This window comes from Cebus imitator, unplaced genomic scaffold (genome assembly GCF_001604975.1).
Source record: "Cebus imitator isolate Cc_AM_T3 unplaced genomic scaffold, Cebus_imitator-1.0 Scaffold340, whole genome shotgun sequence".
Taxonomy (NCBI): domain Eukaryota; kingdom Metazoa; phylum Chordata; class Mammalia; order Primates; family Cebidae; genus Cebus; species Cebus imitator.
The window spans coordinates 1,382,498-1,398,085 of NW_016107655.1; the positions used below are offsets into that span (position 1 = coordinate 1,382,498).

General features: G+C 37.0%; 1 protein-coding gene across 6 annotated transcripts in view; it reads left to right on the top strand.

The window, feature by feature from the left end:
• The window catches only part of TMEM108 (transmembrane protein 108), a 367,717-nt gene that overhangs the window by 186,733 nt on the left and 165,396 nt on the right, over window positions 1-15,588 (top strand). The window lies entirely within an intron of this gene.

The window sequence follows — 15,588 nt, forward strand, 5'->3', positions numbered from 1 at the left end:
CCTGCCTCAATCTCCCAAGTAGCTGGGATTATAGACATGTGCCACCACCCCTGGCTAATTTTGTGTTTTTAGTAGAGACGGGGTTTCCTCATGTTGGTCAGGCTGGTCCTGACCTCAGGTGATCCACATGCCTCAGCTTCCCAAAGTGCTGGGATTACAGGCATGAGCCACCGCACCTGGCCTGTAGAAGGCTGGAGTAGCACCCTCCCTTTTGGAGGAATCAGCAGCAAGCCTGCTGTGAACTTTGGTTGAACTTCAGAAAAGTGGAATCATAATAGGATGATGTATATGTCTCAGAGTAGAACAGAGACTGGCCTAGAAAGAGATAATCAGCTTTCACTGACCTTGCTGCAAGATAGTTTCTTAGCTAAAGTATGTGAACTGAAGTATCAGAATAATAACCACAGGCTTTTCTAAGTAACTGCACCCCCTTCCCCCTGCTATGCGCTTTGTGAACATAGTAAATAAAGTACACTGAGACAGGTTGGGGCCAGAGAGACTGACATCCTTCACCTCCCCGATTGCCTGGCCCAGCTTTCTCTATGTTTGTGTCTGTTTTTCTTTATCCCCTACCGTTCACTCTTAGGTCTTTGAACCCTTGTGCAGTGCAGGATGCAGCATGCACCAGACTGGCCTGCTTTAGATTTTGAGACAGAGTTAGCAAAGCTTCTCTACTCACAAGTAATATAATTTGCCTATATTTTTTTCCTAGTACTTGTATGCTTTTCTTACATTTAAATATCTGATCCACTTGGAATTTATTTTGGGGATGGTGTTTGAAATTAGTACAGTTTTAACATTTTTCACATTGCTCAACCAGTATCTCAACATTTGTTAAATGCTTATATTTTCCCCAACTGATTTGCATATATCAGTCCTAAATTTTCATATGTCATTGGGCCTACTCATGTGCCAGTATCAAATGCTTTTAGTTATAGAGGCTTTAGAGTATGTTTTAATGTCTGGCAAGGCCAGCAATTCCCCCCACACCACCTCATTTCTCCCCCCACTACCCCCCAGAGATTTCCTGACTGTTCTTTCTTACTTGCTTTTTATGTACTTATCATTTCAAGTTAATTTGCATATCAAATACCAGAGCTTTTCATTTGGCTCTTTATTTCTATTTTCTGACACCATAAACATTTCTAATTAGAACATTTTTAGTGCTCTATGAAATGGAGAAGTATCCCTCCTGACTCAGTGCAAATGATATATGACTCTTCCACTTAAGCTCAAGAAGCAGGGTTCTATTAGGTTCACTCTCCATAAGTAAGGTGTGGTCCAGGTGACTCACATACCTTGTGTTTCTCTTGTGGTAATAATCAGTGAGGTCCCCACCTGTGCCCCTATCTTGTATGTTTGGTCAAATGCTTTCCCTCACATATTTTTTATTGTCAGAACTTTTAAAATCTACTCTTAGTGATTTCCAAGAATACAATACATCATTATTAACTACTGTCACCATGTTATACAGTAGATCTTTTGAACTTATTTCTCCTAACTAAAACTTTGTATACTTTAAATAACATCTCCCCAACCTCCTTCCCCCCTGGTAACCAACATTCTATTCTGCTTCTTTTAGTTCAACGTTTTTAGATTACACATATAAGTGAGATCATATAGTAATTGTTTTTCTGTGCTGGGCTTATTTCACTTATATTTTCTAAGTTTATCCATGTTGTTGCAAATGACAGGAATTGCTTCTTTTTTAATGCTGAATGGTATTCCATTGTGTATGTATATACCACAATTTCTTTATCCATTCATCTATTGACATATACTTAGATTGATTACATATCTTGACTGTTGTGAATAATGCTGCAGTGAACCTGGACATGCATATCTCCACATACTGATTTCATTTTCATTGAATATATACCCAGTAGTGGGATTGATGGATTATATGGTAGTTTTCATTTTTATTTTTTCAGGTACCTCCCCACTGTTTTCCATAATAGTTGTACTATCTTCTGATCAACAGTGTGCAAGGGTTCCATTTTTTTCACACCTTTGCCAAAATTTATCTTGGATCTTTTTGATAATAGCCATTCTAACAGATGTGAGTTGATATCTCATTGTGGTTTTTTGTATCTCTGTTATTAGCATACATTGATGTTGAGCATTTTTTCATGAACCTGTTGGCAAAGTGTATGTCTTCATTTGAGAAATGTCTGTTCAGTTTCTTTGCTGATTTTTTAATCCAGTTGTTTTCTTGCTATTTAGTTGAGCTCCTTATATATATATGTGGATATTAATCCTTTATCGTTTGCACAGTTTTCAAACACTTTTCCCATTCCATAGATTGTCTGATAACTCTTGATTCTTTTGCTGTGCAAAAGCTTTTGTTTGATATAATCTCATTTATTTTTGCTTTTGTTGCCTGTGCTTTGGGATCATATCCAAAAAATCATTGCCCAGACCGATGTCATGGCGATTTTCCCATATGTCTTCTAGTAGTAGATTTAAAGTTTCAGCTTTATATTGGTATCTTTAATCTATTTTGAGTTGAGTTTTATACATTGAGTGACATAGGAGCCTAATTTCATTCTTTCTGCATGTTGATATTGAATTTTCCCAATTCCACTTATTGTTGAGATTGTCCTTTCCCTAATACGTCTTCTTGGCATCTTTGTCAAAAATAAATTGGCCATAAATACATGGATTTATTTCTGGACTCTCTCTTCTGTCCCATTGGTCTGTTTTTATGTCAGTGCCAAACTGTTTTGATTACTGTAGTTTCATAGTGTATTTTGAAGTCAGGTAGTTTGATGCCTCCTTGTTTGTTTGCTCAAGATTGCTTTGGCTATTTGGAGTCTTTGTAGTTCAGTACATGTTTCAGGATTGTTTTCTGTCTGTAAAAAAGAAAAAAAAATGTCATTGGGATTTTAATAGGAATTGCATTGAATCTGTGTTTCTTTAGTTAGTATAAACATTTTAACATTTTTCCAATCCGTGAACATAGGATATCTTTCCATTTATTTGTGTCTTCAGTTTCTTTCATTAATAGTTTGTGGTTTTCAGTGTACGGGTCTTCCACCTTCTTGGCTAAATGTATTTTAAGTATTTTTTGTAACTATTGCAAATGGGATAGTTTTCTTGCCCTCTTTAGATAGTTTATTATTAGTGTATAGACATGCAACTAATTCTGTGTCTATGTTTTTTGGATTTTACAACTTTACTGGATTCATTTGTCAGTTTTAACAGTGTTTTGGTGGATCTTTAATTTTCTATATGTAATATGTCATCTGCAGACAGAGACATTTAATTTTTTTCTTTCCAGTTTAGATGCCTTTTATTTCTTTCTCTTGCCTAATTGCTCTGGCTAGTACTTCCAGTACTGTTTTGAATATAAGTGACAGTAATGGCATCTTCATCTTGTTCCTGATCTTAAAGGAAGAGCTTTCAGTTTTACACTGTTGCATATGATCTTAACTGTTTAAGATATGGCCTTTGTTGCGTTGAGGTACTTTTTACTATATACCTAATTTTGGAGAGGTTTTTCTTTTTTATCATGATAGGATGTTAAATTTTGTCAAATGCTTTGACTTTTGAAATGATAATATGGCTTTTGTTCTTCGTTCTGTTAATTAATAGATTTGTGTATGTTGATGCATCCTTGTATCTCTGGGATAAATTCCACTTAATCTTGGTGAATAATCCTTTTGATGTGCTATTGAATTTGGTTGGCAAGCACTTTTTTTTTTTTTTTTTAAGAATTTTATGTCCTATGTTCATCAGGGATACTGACCTATAATTTTCTTTTCCTGTAGTATCCCTGTCTGGCTTCAGTAACAGGGTAAGCCTGGCCTTCTAAAAATGAATTTGTAATTATTCCCTCTTCTTCAGATTTTTTGGAAGAGTTTGAGGAGGATTGTTAATAGTTCTGCTTGAAATTTTTGGTAGAGTTAAGCAGTCAAGTCATCAGGCTCTGGGCTTTTCTCTAATGGGTGACTTTTAATTACTGATTCAATCTCCTTGTTATTGGTCTGTTCAGAATTTCTATTTCTTCATGATTCACTCTTAGTAGGTTGTTTAATGTCTATAAGTTTATCCATTTTTTCTAGATGATTCAATTTGTTGCCACATAATTGTCCATAGTAGTCTGTTAAGGTCCTTTGTATTTCCATAGTATTCATTGTAATGTCTTTTCTTTCATTTCTGATTTTGTTTGAGTCATCTCTTTTTTCTTAGCCTAGCTAAAGTTTGATTACCACCTTTTAGTTTCATTGATCTTTTCTATTGTTTATATGGTCTCTCTGTCATTTATTTACACTTTGGCCTTTATTATTTCCTTCCTTCTAGCTTTGGGCTTAGTTTGTTATTTTATTTCTAGTTTCTTGAGGTATGATGTGGTTTATTTGAAATCTTTTTTGATGTAGGCTTTTATTTCTATAAATTTTCCTCTTTGAACTTCTTTTGTTTTGCATTCTATAAGCTTTGGTGTATTGTGTGCTCATTTTCACTTGTCTCAAGATAATTTTTATTCTTCCTTTTAACTTATTCTTTGGTTCTCAGGGGCGTGTTGTGTTTTCTATGTTTGTGAATTTTCTGAAATTCTTCCTGTTACTGACTTTTAGTATTATACCATTGTGATTGGAAAATACATTTCATATGATTTAGATCTTCTTAAACTTAAGAATTGTTTTGTATATGGTCTCTCCTGGAAAATGTTTTATTTGTGTTTAAGAAGAATGTACATTCTGCTGCTGTTTGGTGGAATGTTCTGTATATGTCTGTCCCATTTGCACTAAAATGTAGTTTATATCAGTGTTTCTCTCTTAATCTTCTGTCTGGATAATCTGCCCATTATTGAAAGTGGAGCCTTGAAGTCCCCTACTATTATTAAGAGTCTATCTATCCTTTCAAATCTATTAATATTTTTTATATATGTAGGTGCTCCAATGTTGGTTGCATATGTATTTACAATTGTTACATCCTCTGATTGATTTGAACCCTTCATCCTTTTATAATGATGTTCTTGGGGTTGTTTTTTTTTTACGGTTTTTGACTAAAACCCTTTTTTATCTGATAAAAATATAGTTACCCTGCTCTCTTTTTATTTCTGTTTGCATGGAGTATTTTTCTATCCTTTCACTTTCAGTCTGTATGTATCCTTAAAGGTGAAATTAATCTCTTGTAGGCAGTATATAGTTGAGTCTTATTTTTTTATTCATTCAGTCAATTTTTTTCCCATTTATTTGTTTTATTGCGTTTAGGTTCTTCACATGGGGTACATGTGAAGAACGTGCAAAATTGTTGCATAGGAACACATGTGGCAGTGTGATTTGCTGCCTTCCTCCCCATCACCTACATCTGGCTTTTCTCTCCTTGCTATCTCTCCCCAGCTTCCCACCCCCCACCGTCCCTCCCCTATGTCCCCCCAACTGACCCCAGTGTGTAGTGCTCCCCTCCCTGTGTCCATGTGTTCTCATTGTTCAACACCCGCCTATGAGTGAGAACATGCGGTGTTTGATCTTCTGCTCTTCTGTCAGTTTGCTGAGAATGATGGTTTCCAGGTTCATCCCTGTCCCTACAAAGGACCCAAACTCATCATTTTTGATGGCTGCATAATATTCCATGGTGTATATGTGCCACATTTTCCCTATCCAGTCTATCATCGATGGGCATTTGGGTTGGTTCCAGGTCTTTGCTATTGTAAACAGTGCTGCGATGAACATTCATGTGCACATGTCCTTATAGTAGAACGATTTGTAATCCTTTGGATATATACCCAGTAATGGGATTGCTGGGTCAAATGGAATTTCTATTTCTATGTCCTTGAGGAATTGCCACACTGTCTTCCACAATGGTTGAACTAATTTACACTCCCACCAACAGTGTAAAAGTGTTCCTATTTCTCCACATCCTCTCCAGCATATGTTGTCTCCAGATTTTTTAATGATCACCATTCTAACTGGCGTGAGATGGTATCTCAATGTAGTTTTGATTTGCATTTCTCTGATGACCAGTGATGATGAGCATTTTTTCATATGTTTGTTGGCCTCACGTATGTCTTCTTTTGTAAAGTGTCTGTTCATATCCTTTGCCCACTTTTGAATGGGCTTGTTAGTTTTTTTCTTGTAAATCTGTTTTAGTTCTTTGTAAATCATTCAGTCTTTTTTTTTTAAGAGATGAAGTCTCACTGTGTTGCCCAGGCTAGAGTGCAGCGGCATGATCATAGATCATTGTAGTGTCAAACTCCTGGGCTCAAGTGATCTCCTGCCTCAACCTCCTGACTAGCTAGGACTACAGGCATGCACCACCATGCCAAGCTTATATTTCTTGATTTGATAATGTAACACATTTATAATCAAGATAATTATTGATAAGTAAGGACTTTTTATGAGGAAAGAAGTTTATTCATTTCTTCAAGTTTGATAACACTTTTTACTAAAAATATTATTCAAATAAATACATTTGAATTAATTTATTTATTTCCCTTTACTCACACACTGCTCAACACTTCTGACACCAAATGTGTTAGGATATTTCCCTATACATGAAGCAGTTCTCCCCTGAACACCAGCTAAGTATCCTATAATTCAGTTTAATTCTGACAGTAACTACCTGGAGATAGGATCAGATCCTACAGGTTAAGGGCTCAGTCCCACAGGATTGCTCCCCACTTTAGATGTCAATCAGAAGTAGTAGGCTGTCATCTATACTTCTGACCAGCTGACTGTAAATCGATACTACTACTACCCCCTCCTTGGGTTCGATGAATTTGCTAGAGTGGCTCCTAGAGCTCAGGAAGGCACTTTACTTACATGTACCAGTTTATTAATAAATGAAATAATAAAGGATACAGATGAACAGCCAGATAAAGACATACATAGTATAAAGTCTAGAAGAGTACCAAACGTAGGAGCGTCTGTCCCTGTGGAGTTGGGTATACCACCTTCTCAGCATATGGAAGTGTTTACCAGCCAGAAAGCTCTCTAAATCCTGTAGTTCTTGGAGTTTTATGAAAGCTTCATCACATAGGCATGATGGATTAATTAACTCAATTTTCAGCTCCTCTCTTCTCTCTGGAGAATGTAGGATGGGGCTGAAAGCTGCAAGCTATATTCATGGTTTGATTTTTCTGGTGACCAGCCCTCATCCAGGAGCCCACCAAGAATTGCCTCATTAGAAAAAAAGATACTCCTATGACCCAGGAAATTCCAAAGGATTCAGGAGCTCTGTGTCGAATGCTCCTACCACTCAGGAGATTACAAAGGTCATAGGAGCTTTGTGTCGGGAACTGGTGCAGAGACCAAATATTAGAACAAAAGATTCTCCTAGCACTCCTATCAGTAAATTGCAAGGAGCTCTGTGCAGTGACTAGGGAAAGGGTCTAACACATTTTTCTTATTATTTTACAGACTTACTACTACCACTTTGTTCATTGTTTCATGGTTGTTTTATAGGTTCATTGCTCCTTTCTTCCTTTCTTGCTGCCTGCCTTTGTGATCAGGCGACTTTCTCTAGTGGCATGCATTGATGCCTTATTTTTTTTACCTTTTGTGGGTCTACTATAGTGTTTTGCTTTGTGGTTACCATGAGGCTTACATAAAGCAACTTATAAAAGCCGTTTTCAAGCTGATAACAACTTAAGTTTGATTGCAGAACAAACCTCTACAATTTTATTCCACTTGCCTATATTTTATATTTTGATGTTACAGTTTACATCTTTTATGTTCTGTATCCTTTAACAAATTACCATAGTTCTTATTATTTTAATAGTTTTATGTTTTGACCTACATACTAAAGATATATGTGATTTACATACAACTATTATAGTATTAGAGTATTCTGAATTTGACTGTGCACTTACTTTTGCCAGCAAGTTTTATGCTTTCATATGTTTTCTTGTATTCATTAGTGTTCTGTTATTTCAGCTCAGATAACTTCCTTTAGCATTTCCTGTAAGACACGCCTGGTGGTGATGAACTCCTACAGCTTTTGTTTGTCTGGAAAAGTCTTTATCTCTTCTTGGTTTCAGAAGGACAGCTTTGCTGGTTTGGGGTGTTTTGGCAATTTTTTTCCTTCAGCACTTTGAATATATCTTCCCACTCTCTTCTGACCTAGACGGTTTCTGCTGAGAAACTGCAGCCTTACTGGAATTCCATTTTATGTTATTTGCTTCTTTTCTCTTGCTGCTTTCAGGATCCTCTCTTTAATTGTTATCAGTTCAATTATAATATATCATCCTTCTTGTTTCAATTGAATCTTATTGGAGGCCTTTGACTTTCCTGTATTTGGATATTTATATCTTTTCCCCGATTTGAAAATTTTTCTGCTGTTATTTATTTTTAAGCTTTCTGTTCCTTTGTCTTTTTCTTAAACCTCCTATAATTGAAATGTGTGCTCTTTATTGTTGCCCTGCTAGTCCCATAAGTGCTCTTCATTCCTTTTTATTATTTTTTCTCCTCTGACTATATATTTTCAAATAATTTGTCTTCAAGTTCACAAATTTTTATTCTGCTTGATCATTTCTGCTGTTGATGCCTTCTGTTGCATTTTTCATTTATTTCATTGTATTATATTTTTCAGCTCCAGAATTGTCTATTTTGTTATTTTGTTTTTAAATCATTTCAATTTCTATTAAATTTCTCATTTTGGTCATTATTCTCTTGATTTTGTTGAATTGCTTCTCTGCAGTTTATTGAAATTTACTAAGCTTCCTTCATACAATTATTTGTACTTTTTTTTTTCTCACTTTGTTACCCAGTCTGGAGTACAGTGGCACGATTATGGCTCACTACAGACTACAGCTTCAACTTCCCAGGCTCAAGCAGTCCTTTCACCTCAGCATCTCAAGTAGTTGGGACCATACGCACACATCACCATGCCCAGCTAATAAATAATTTTTTTTTTTTTGTAGAAATGGGGTCTTGCAGCCAGGTGCAGTGGCTTATGCCTGTAATCCCAGCACTTTGGGAGGCTGAGGCGGGTGGTTCACCTGAGGTCAGGAGTTCGAGACCAGCCTGACCAACATAGTAAAACCCCATCTCTACTAAAAATGCAAAAATTAGCCAGGCATGGTGGTGTGCACCTCTAATCCCAGCTACTCAGGAGGCTGAGGCAGGAGAATCTCTTGACCCTGGGAGGCGGAGGTTGCAGTGAGCTGAGATCACACCACTGCACTCTAGCCTGGGTGACAGAGCAAGACTCTGTCTCAAAACAAAACAAAACAAACAAACAAACAAAGAAAAAAAAAAAAAAAAAAAAAAAAAAAAAAAGAAAAAAAAAAAAAAAAAAAAAAAAAAAAAAAAAAAAAAAAAAAAAAAAAAAAAAAAAAAAAAAAAAAAAAAAAAAAAAAAACAAGAAACAGGGTCTTGACTTGTTGCCCAGGCTGGTTGTACGATTATTTGAATTCTTTGTTAGGCCGTTTATAAGTCTCCATTTCTTTGGGTTTGGTCACTGGTGTTTAATTTTATTCTTTGGTGGTGTCATGTTTCTTTGATCGTTCTTCATCCTTATTGCCATGTGTTGGTGTCTGTGCATTTGAAGAAGTAGGGACTTATTCCAGTATTTGCAGACTTGCTTTGTTTGGGAAAGTCCCTTACCAATCAACCTGTCCAGAGATTCTGAGCAGGTCATCTGGTGTGGTCCACAAGCAGATGTGCTGTTGGAGTCCTCCAGCAGCCTGGCGTGGTGTCTGGGTCAGCAGGTGATCGGCCTAGTACTTGAATGTATAGGATTGAGCCTGGAGCCTAAAACCACCTTAGTGGACCTGTTATTGGGTCTGTAGGCATGGGCCTGGAGCATGGATTGCAAGGGTGGGTTGTTTTTCTTTTATGCAATCCTTTTGGATGTAACTGTATTTTCTTAAAGTTTCATCTCAAAATTAGTTATTATTCTCCCAAATTATTCCTTGAGGGACCAAACTGATGTGATTAATATTTCCTGTTATATGGTTAAAAAGAGGCTTTTGATAGAATCTAATTGTGGCTTGCCATCTATCCAAAGTAGCACAATTGACCCAAGAGACTCAGCTGAGAAACCATCATTAGAACAGTAAGTTAGTTCAGTTAGGTCACAAAATGAATATATAAAACTCAGTCATTTTTATAAAGAGGCACTTAGGAAATACAGTGGAAACAAATTCTATCACAGTGGAAAAAATAAATATAAAATGTCTAAAAGCTATAAAACTTGACTGTAGAATGTAAATGAAAGAAAAAACAAACTCTACAAGAAGACCTAAAAAAAGATGAATTTTTAATAAATAGCCAAATGGTGCTTCTAGCTGGGATAGCCCTGTGTAACCCAGTTGATCCTAAATCAGTTGTTTTTGATAACTGAATAAAGTGGATCTATTCCATGTGTTATGGGAAGTCTGTCACTTTTTCAAAAATCTCTAAGAATTTTCAGAGACTTTTGAAGGCTTTATGATCCCTTCAATCATTATATTAAACCACAACAGTTTCTCTGTTCCCTTGTTATTGATCATTTATTAATGATTATTTATTCATTCATTGTTTATTTACTAATCATCTATTGAATGCTTACCATATTCTAAACACTCCATAGATACCAACTAACCATTGCTGTGGCTCCTAGGGTTTCTGCCTCTGACTCCTCCTGGGTTACCCTTGGCTTGGAACAGGATCTTTTCTCTTTCATTAGCCCTGTCAAGCATCATTAATACAAGACTGTTTCGTGCAGACTTTTACTGAGGTTTTGGCAATACTAGTGGCGAATGAGCATTTTGGAGAAGGAATACAGATGTAGCATATTAAATTGTAGTTCCCATAATTCCCACGTATTGCAGAGGGGGACCTGGTGAAAGATAATTGAATCATGGGGGTGGTTTTCCCCATACTGTTCTTATGGTAGTGAATAAGTATCACGAGATCAGATGCTTTTATAAGGAAAAACCCCTTTAGCTTGGCTTTTTTGCTTTCCTGCCTGCTGCCATGTAAGACATACTTTTTGCCTTCCACCATGCTTTGAGTCCTCCCCAGCCATGTGGAACTGTAAGTCCATTAAAACTCTTTATCTTAATTACCCAGTCTCAGGTATGTCTTTATCAGCAGCATGAAAAAAGACTAATACACATATAGTACAAACAACATAAAACAATAAGCAATGAAAAATTAAATACTAGACATTTTAACATTCATTAGGCATCTTCTTATGGGGAATTTCTCACTTTATCTGTCTTCCTTAGGTCCCACCTGCTACCATCTTTTGGAGTTGTCTCTTTCTGTCTCTCAGTATCTCTTGTGTATTATCTCCTCAGCTTCTCTAGTTTCTAGACTCTTTAATTCCTGTTTCCTAGCCATAGCCTGTGGAAACTCAAAGGTCGTAATAAATTTTTGTATAATGAAAAGCACTTTAGCTGTCTCTCTTTTTCTTCCTCATACAAATCACACTGGTGGTGGGGGATGAATTTGCCTAACCAAAGAAGTCATTGAGCTTTTCTACCCCTCTCCCCCAAAAAAGAGCACTTCCCAGCCCCCAAAAGAACTCTTATGATTTCCAGAGCAGTAAGTTTTGGAATACTTATGTTCTTCCTCACCCCACATGGATTTTGATGAGATCAAGTCATTCTCTTCCAAATTAATAAAGCAAATAGAAGATAATTCTGACTATAATCATGGGGTTTCACCGTGTTGGCCAGGATGGTCTCAGTCTCCTGACCTCATGATCCACGTGCCTCAGCCTCCCAAAGTCTTGAAATTACAGGCATGAGCCACCATGCCCGGCCTCAGTATAATGTTTTTAAGATTCATCAATGCTATATAACATTCGAGGTTTTCAAGTGCTTTTTCAATAAGAATTCTACTTACCCCACAGACACACTTTCATGGTTACAAAGGCCTTCCTCAGTCCAAGATTACATAAATTCTTGCCCATATTTTCTTCCTAATATGGTTTAGCTGTGTCCCTACCCAAATCTCATCTTGAATTCCCATGTGTTGTGGGAGGGACCTGGTAGAAGGTAACTGAATCATAGAGGTGGGTCTTTCACATGCTGTTCTCGTAAAAGTGAGTAAGCCTCACAAGATCTGATGGTTTTAAAAATAGGGGCCGGGTGTGGTGGCTCACGCCTGTAATCGCAGCACTTTGGGAGGCTGAGGCAGGTGAATCACAAGGTCAGGAGTTTGAGACCAGCCTGACCAACATGGCGAAACCTTGTCTCTTCTAAAAATACAAAAATTAGCCAGGTGTGGTGGAGCACACCTGTAATCCCAGCTACTCAGGAGGCTGAGGAAGGAGAATCTCTTGAACCCAGGAGGCGGAGGTAGCAGTGAGCCAAAATTGCACCACTGCCCTCCAGCCTTGGTGACAGAGGGAGACTCTATCTCAAAAAAAAAAAAAACACACACACACACAATGTCAGGCATAATAGATCACACCTGCAATCCTAGCACTTTGGAAGACCAACGTAAGGGGGGATCTCTTGAGCTCAAGAATTCAAGACCAGCCTGGGCAACACAGGGAGATCCTGTCTCTACAAAAAAAAAATTATGAAAATTAGCAAGACATGGTGCACGCATCTGTGGTCTCAGCTACTTGGGAGGCTGAGGTGGGAGGATCGCTTGAGCCCAGGAGATTGAGGATGCAGTGAGCCATGATCATACCACTGCACTCCAACCTGGGTGACAGAGCAAGAGCCTGTCTCAAAAAAAAAAGAAAATTATGTAATGAAAATAAGCAGGGACAATAACAACAGATGCTAAAAAAATATCCAGAGTTCCAATACAATGCTCTGCTGCTGTAGAAATGAATAAGGAAGCCACTTCATGGATATTGCTACCTACAGCCAGGCTTCAGCTGCTCTAGCTGTGCCAAAGCCCAACCATAAAAACCCCATCCTGATTGGGCACAGTGGCTCACCCCTGTAATCCCAGCACTTTGGGAAGCTGAGGTGGGCAAATGACAAGGTCAGGAGATCGAGACTATCCTGGCCAACATGGTGAAACCCCATCTCTACTAAAAATACAAAAAAATTAGCCGGGCATGGTGAGAGGTGCCTGTAATTACAGCTTGAACCCAGAAGGCGGAGACTGCAGTGAGCTGAGATCGCAATACTGCACCCCAGCCTGGNAAAAAAAAAAAAAAAAAGAGAGAGAGAATTTCCCTGCACAAGCTCTCTCTCTTTGCCTGTCGCCATCCACATAAGATGTGACTTTCTCCTCCTTGCCTTCTACCATGATCGTGAGGCCTCCCCAGCCATGTAGAACTGTAAGTTTGTTAGACCTCTTTCTTCTGTAAATTGAATATGTCAGTCTTGAATATGTCCTTAGTAGTAGTGTGAAAACAAACTAATACACTTCCAGTATTTTTTTATTTCATTTATTACATTCTAAATACTTTTGTATTCTTAGATAATATAAACCAAAAATAAAAATCTAAGCACCCCAACTGACTGAATGGCTTTCTCCTCTCAGCCAAGGGAATTCCAAAGAAACCTGAAAAATTCACTGAGGCCATGATGGGAAGTGGAGGTCAGACATGCCTCATTATACTTTCTTCCCTTTGGAATTCAGGCAAAACTGACTGGCATTAACATTAAAACAGCAATCTTAGGACTGACAGAACAGACTGTTTGTAGTAACAAGATACCAAATTCCAACCTGACTCTAGTATAGCATTACATGACGGATAGCAGGCCCTGAAAACAGAGTATTTCACCCAAAAATATATTTTTTGATGTATTTTAAATGGTCCTGCAAAGCTATCTCTTGGAGAGGAAATTTACACACTATAGAGAATCCCATTGCCTTTCCAGAACATTCTGACCCTGGGGAGATTAGCTGAGAGTCTGGCACCTTTTAAATGTTTGAATAGGAAACATTTGCCATCTGTTACCTCTAAGGGCAGCCACTTTTCTGTGCATAATGAGAACCTTGGTTTCCACAACCCATTATCTTAACCCAGACACTTCTTTCTGTTGATTCTATGTCTTCAAATAATATTAATAACTCCTTCAACTGACTGCCAACCAGAAAATCTTTGAATCCACCTGTGGCCTGTAAGCCCTTGCTTTGAGTTGTCCCACCTTTCTAAACCGAAACAGTCTGTACCTCACATGTATTGACTGATGTTTCATAAAACTTACAAAACCAGGTTGTAACCCAACCACCTTGGGCACATGTTCTCAGGACCTCCTGAGGCTTTGTTACCGGTCATCTTCCTCACATTTGGCTCAGAAGAAATCTCATCAAATATTTTATGAAGTTTAGCTTTTTCGTCAACAGTCTGTTTCTGAACTTTGTATTAAGTTTTATTTCTCCGTTTGCTCATTCTTCAAGTAGAACAGTAAGTGTTTAAATTAAACCACTGGTACAGTTAGTTCTCTATTATTACTCTTTTTAAAAAGATTTGTCTTGTTATTTGAGCTTGTTTCTTTTCCCCCTCCAAAATTAACTTTAAGATCATTTTATTAAAATTCTTAATAAAGGATTTTATTTTGTCTATGAAAAATACAAAAATTAGCTGGGTGTGGTGGCACGTGCCTGTAACTGCAGCTACTTGGGAGGCTGAGGCATGAGAATTGCTTGAACCCAGGAGGCAGAGGTTGCAGTGAGCTGAGATTGCGCCACCAAAAAACAAGCTGGAAACAGAGTGAGACTCCATCTAAAAAAAAAAAAAAAAGAAAGAAGACATTATACTGAGTGAAAGAGCTAGACACATACTGTTTGCTTGTATTTATATAAAATGTCCAGAACAGGCAAATCGGTAAAGACAATAGATTAGTGGTTGCCAAAGGAGGGGAAAATGGGGAGTGACTGATAGTGAAGTGAACATGATGATTTCATTTTTGAATGATGAAAATATTCTGGAATTAGGTAGTGGTGATGGTTGGGCAACTTTTGAATATATTGCCAATCAGTGAATTGTATACCTTAAAGGCTGAATTTTACATATGAGTTATATCTTAATAAAAAAAATTTTAAAGATAGGTACTTCTACTTGGGGTGTCATGAGGAAAAATAAAACCTAGGATGATAGTAGAGAACGGTTAAGAAATACAAATTTTTAAACTTTTATGTACAAATGACTAATAAACATAAAATGAAAAGTAAAACATTGAGATGGAATATTTGCCTATTGGCAGAGATGAAACTGTTAATTTCTTCATTGGGTAAAGTGTAGTTTAATGGTTATTCTAATATACTTGAATTGGTGAAGAGCAATTTGGAAATATATTTATTTCAGAAAGTCTTAATTTATGTCCTTCCGTAATGTGTTTCCATTTCTAGGAATTTATCTTAAAGATACAGTTTGCCATGTAAAATAAAACTGTAAAGTAATAGTAACAACACAGAAAGATATTTCTGCTGCTAGGGAGAAAAATTAAAATGTATAATATATAAAATGAAACAGACCAATAGAAAGTGCACATTCAAAAGGCTAAAGAGATATACTCTAAAATCTGAGCAGTAATCACCTCTTATTTGTGGGATTGTGCATAATACGTATTTTCTTGTTAATTTTTATCTCTGTTTTTTGTTTACTTTTTCTAAATATGCCATGCAAGAAGTATCCATGTAATCAGAAAATAATAGAAAAGTTATTTAAAATAATACAGTTTCAAGTGTGGCGAAGCTTTCTGTCTTGTTTTTTGTTTGTTTTATTTGGGTGTTTGCT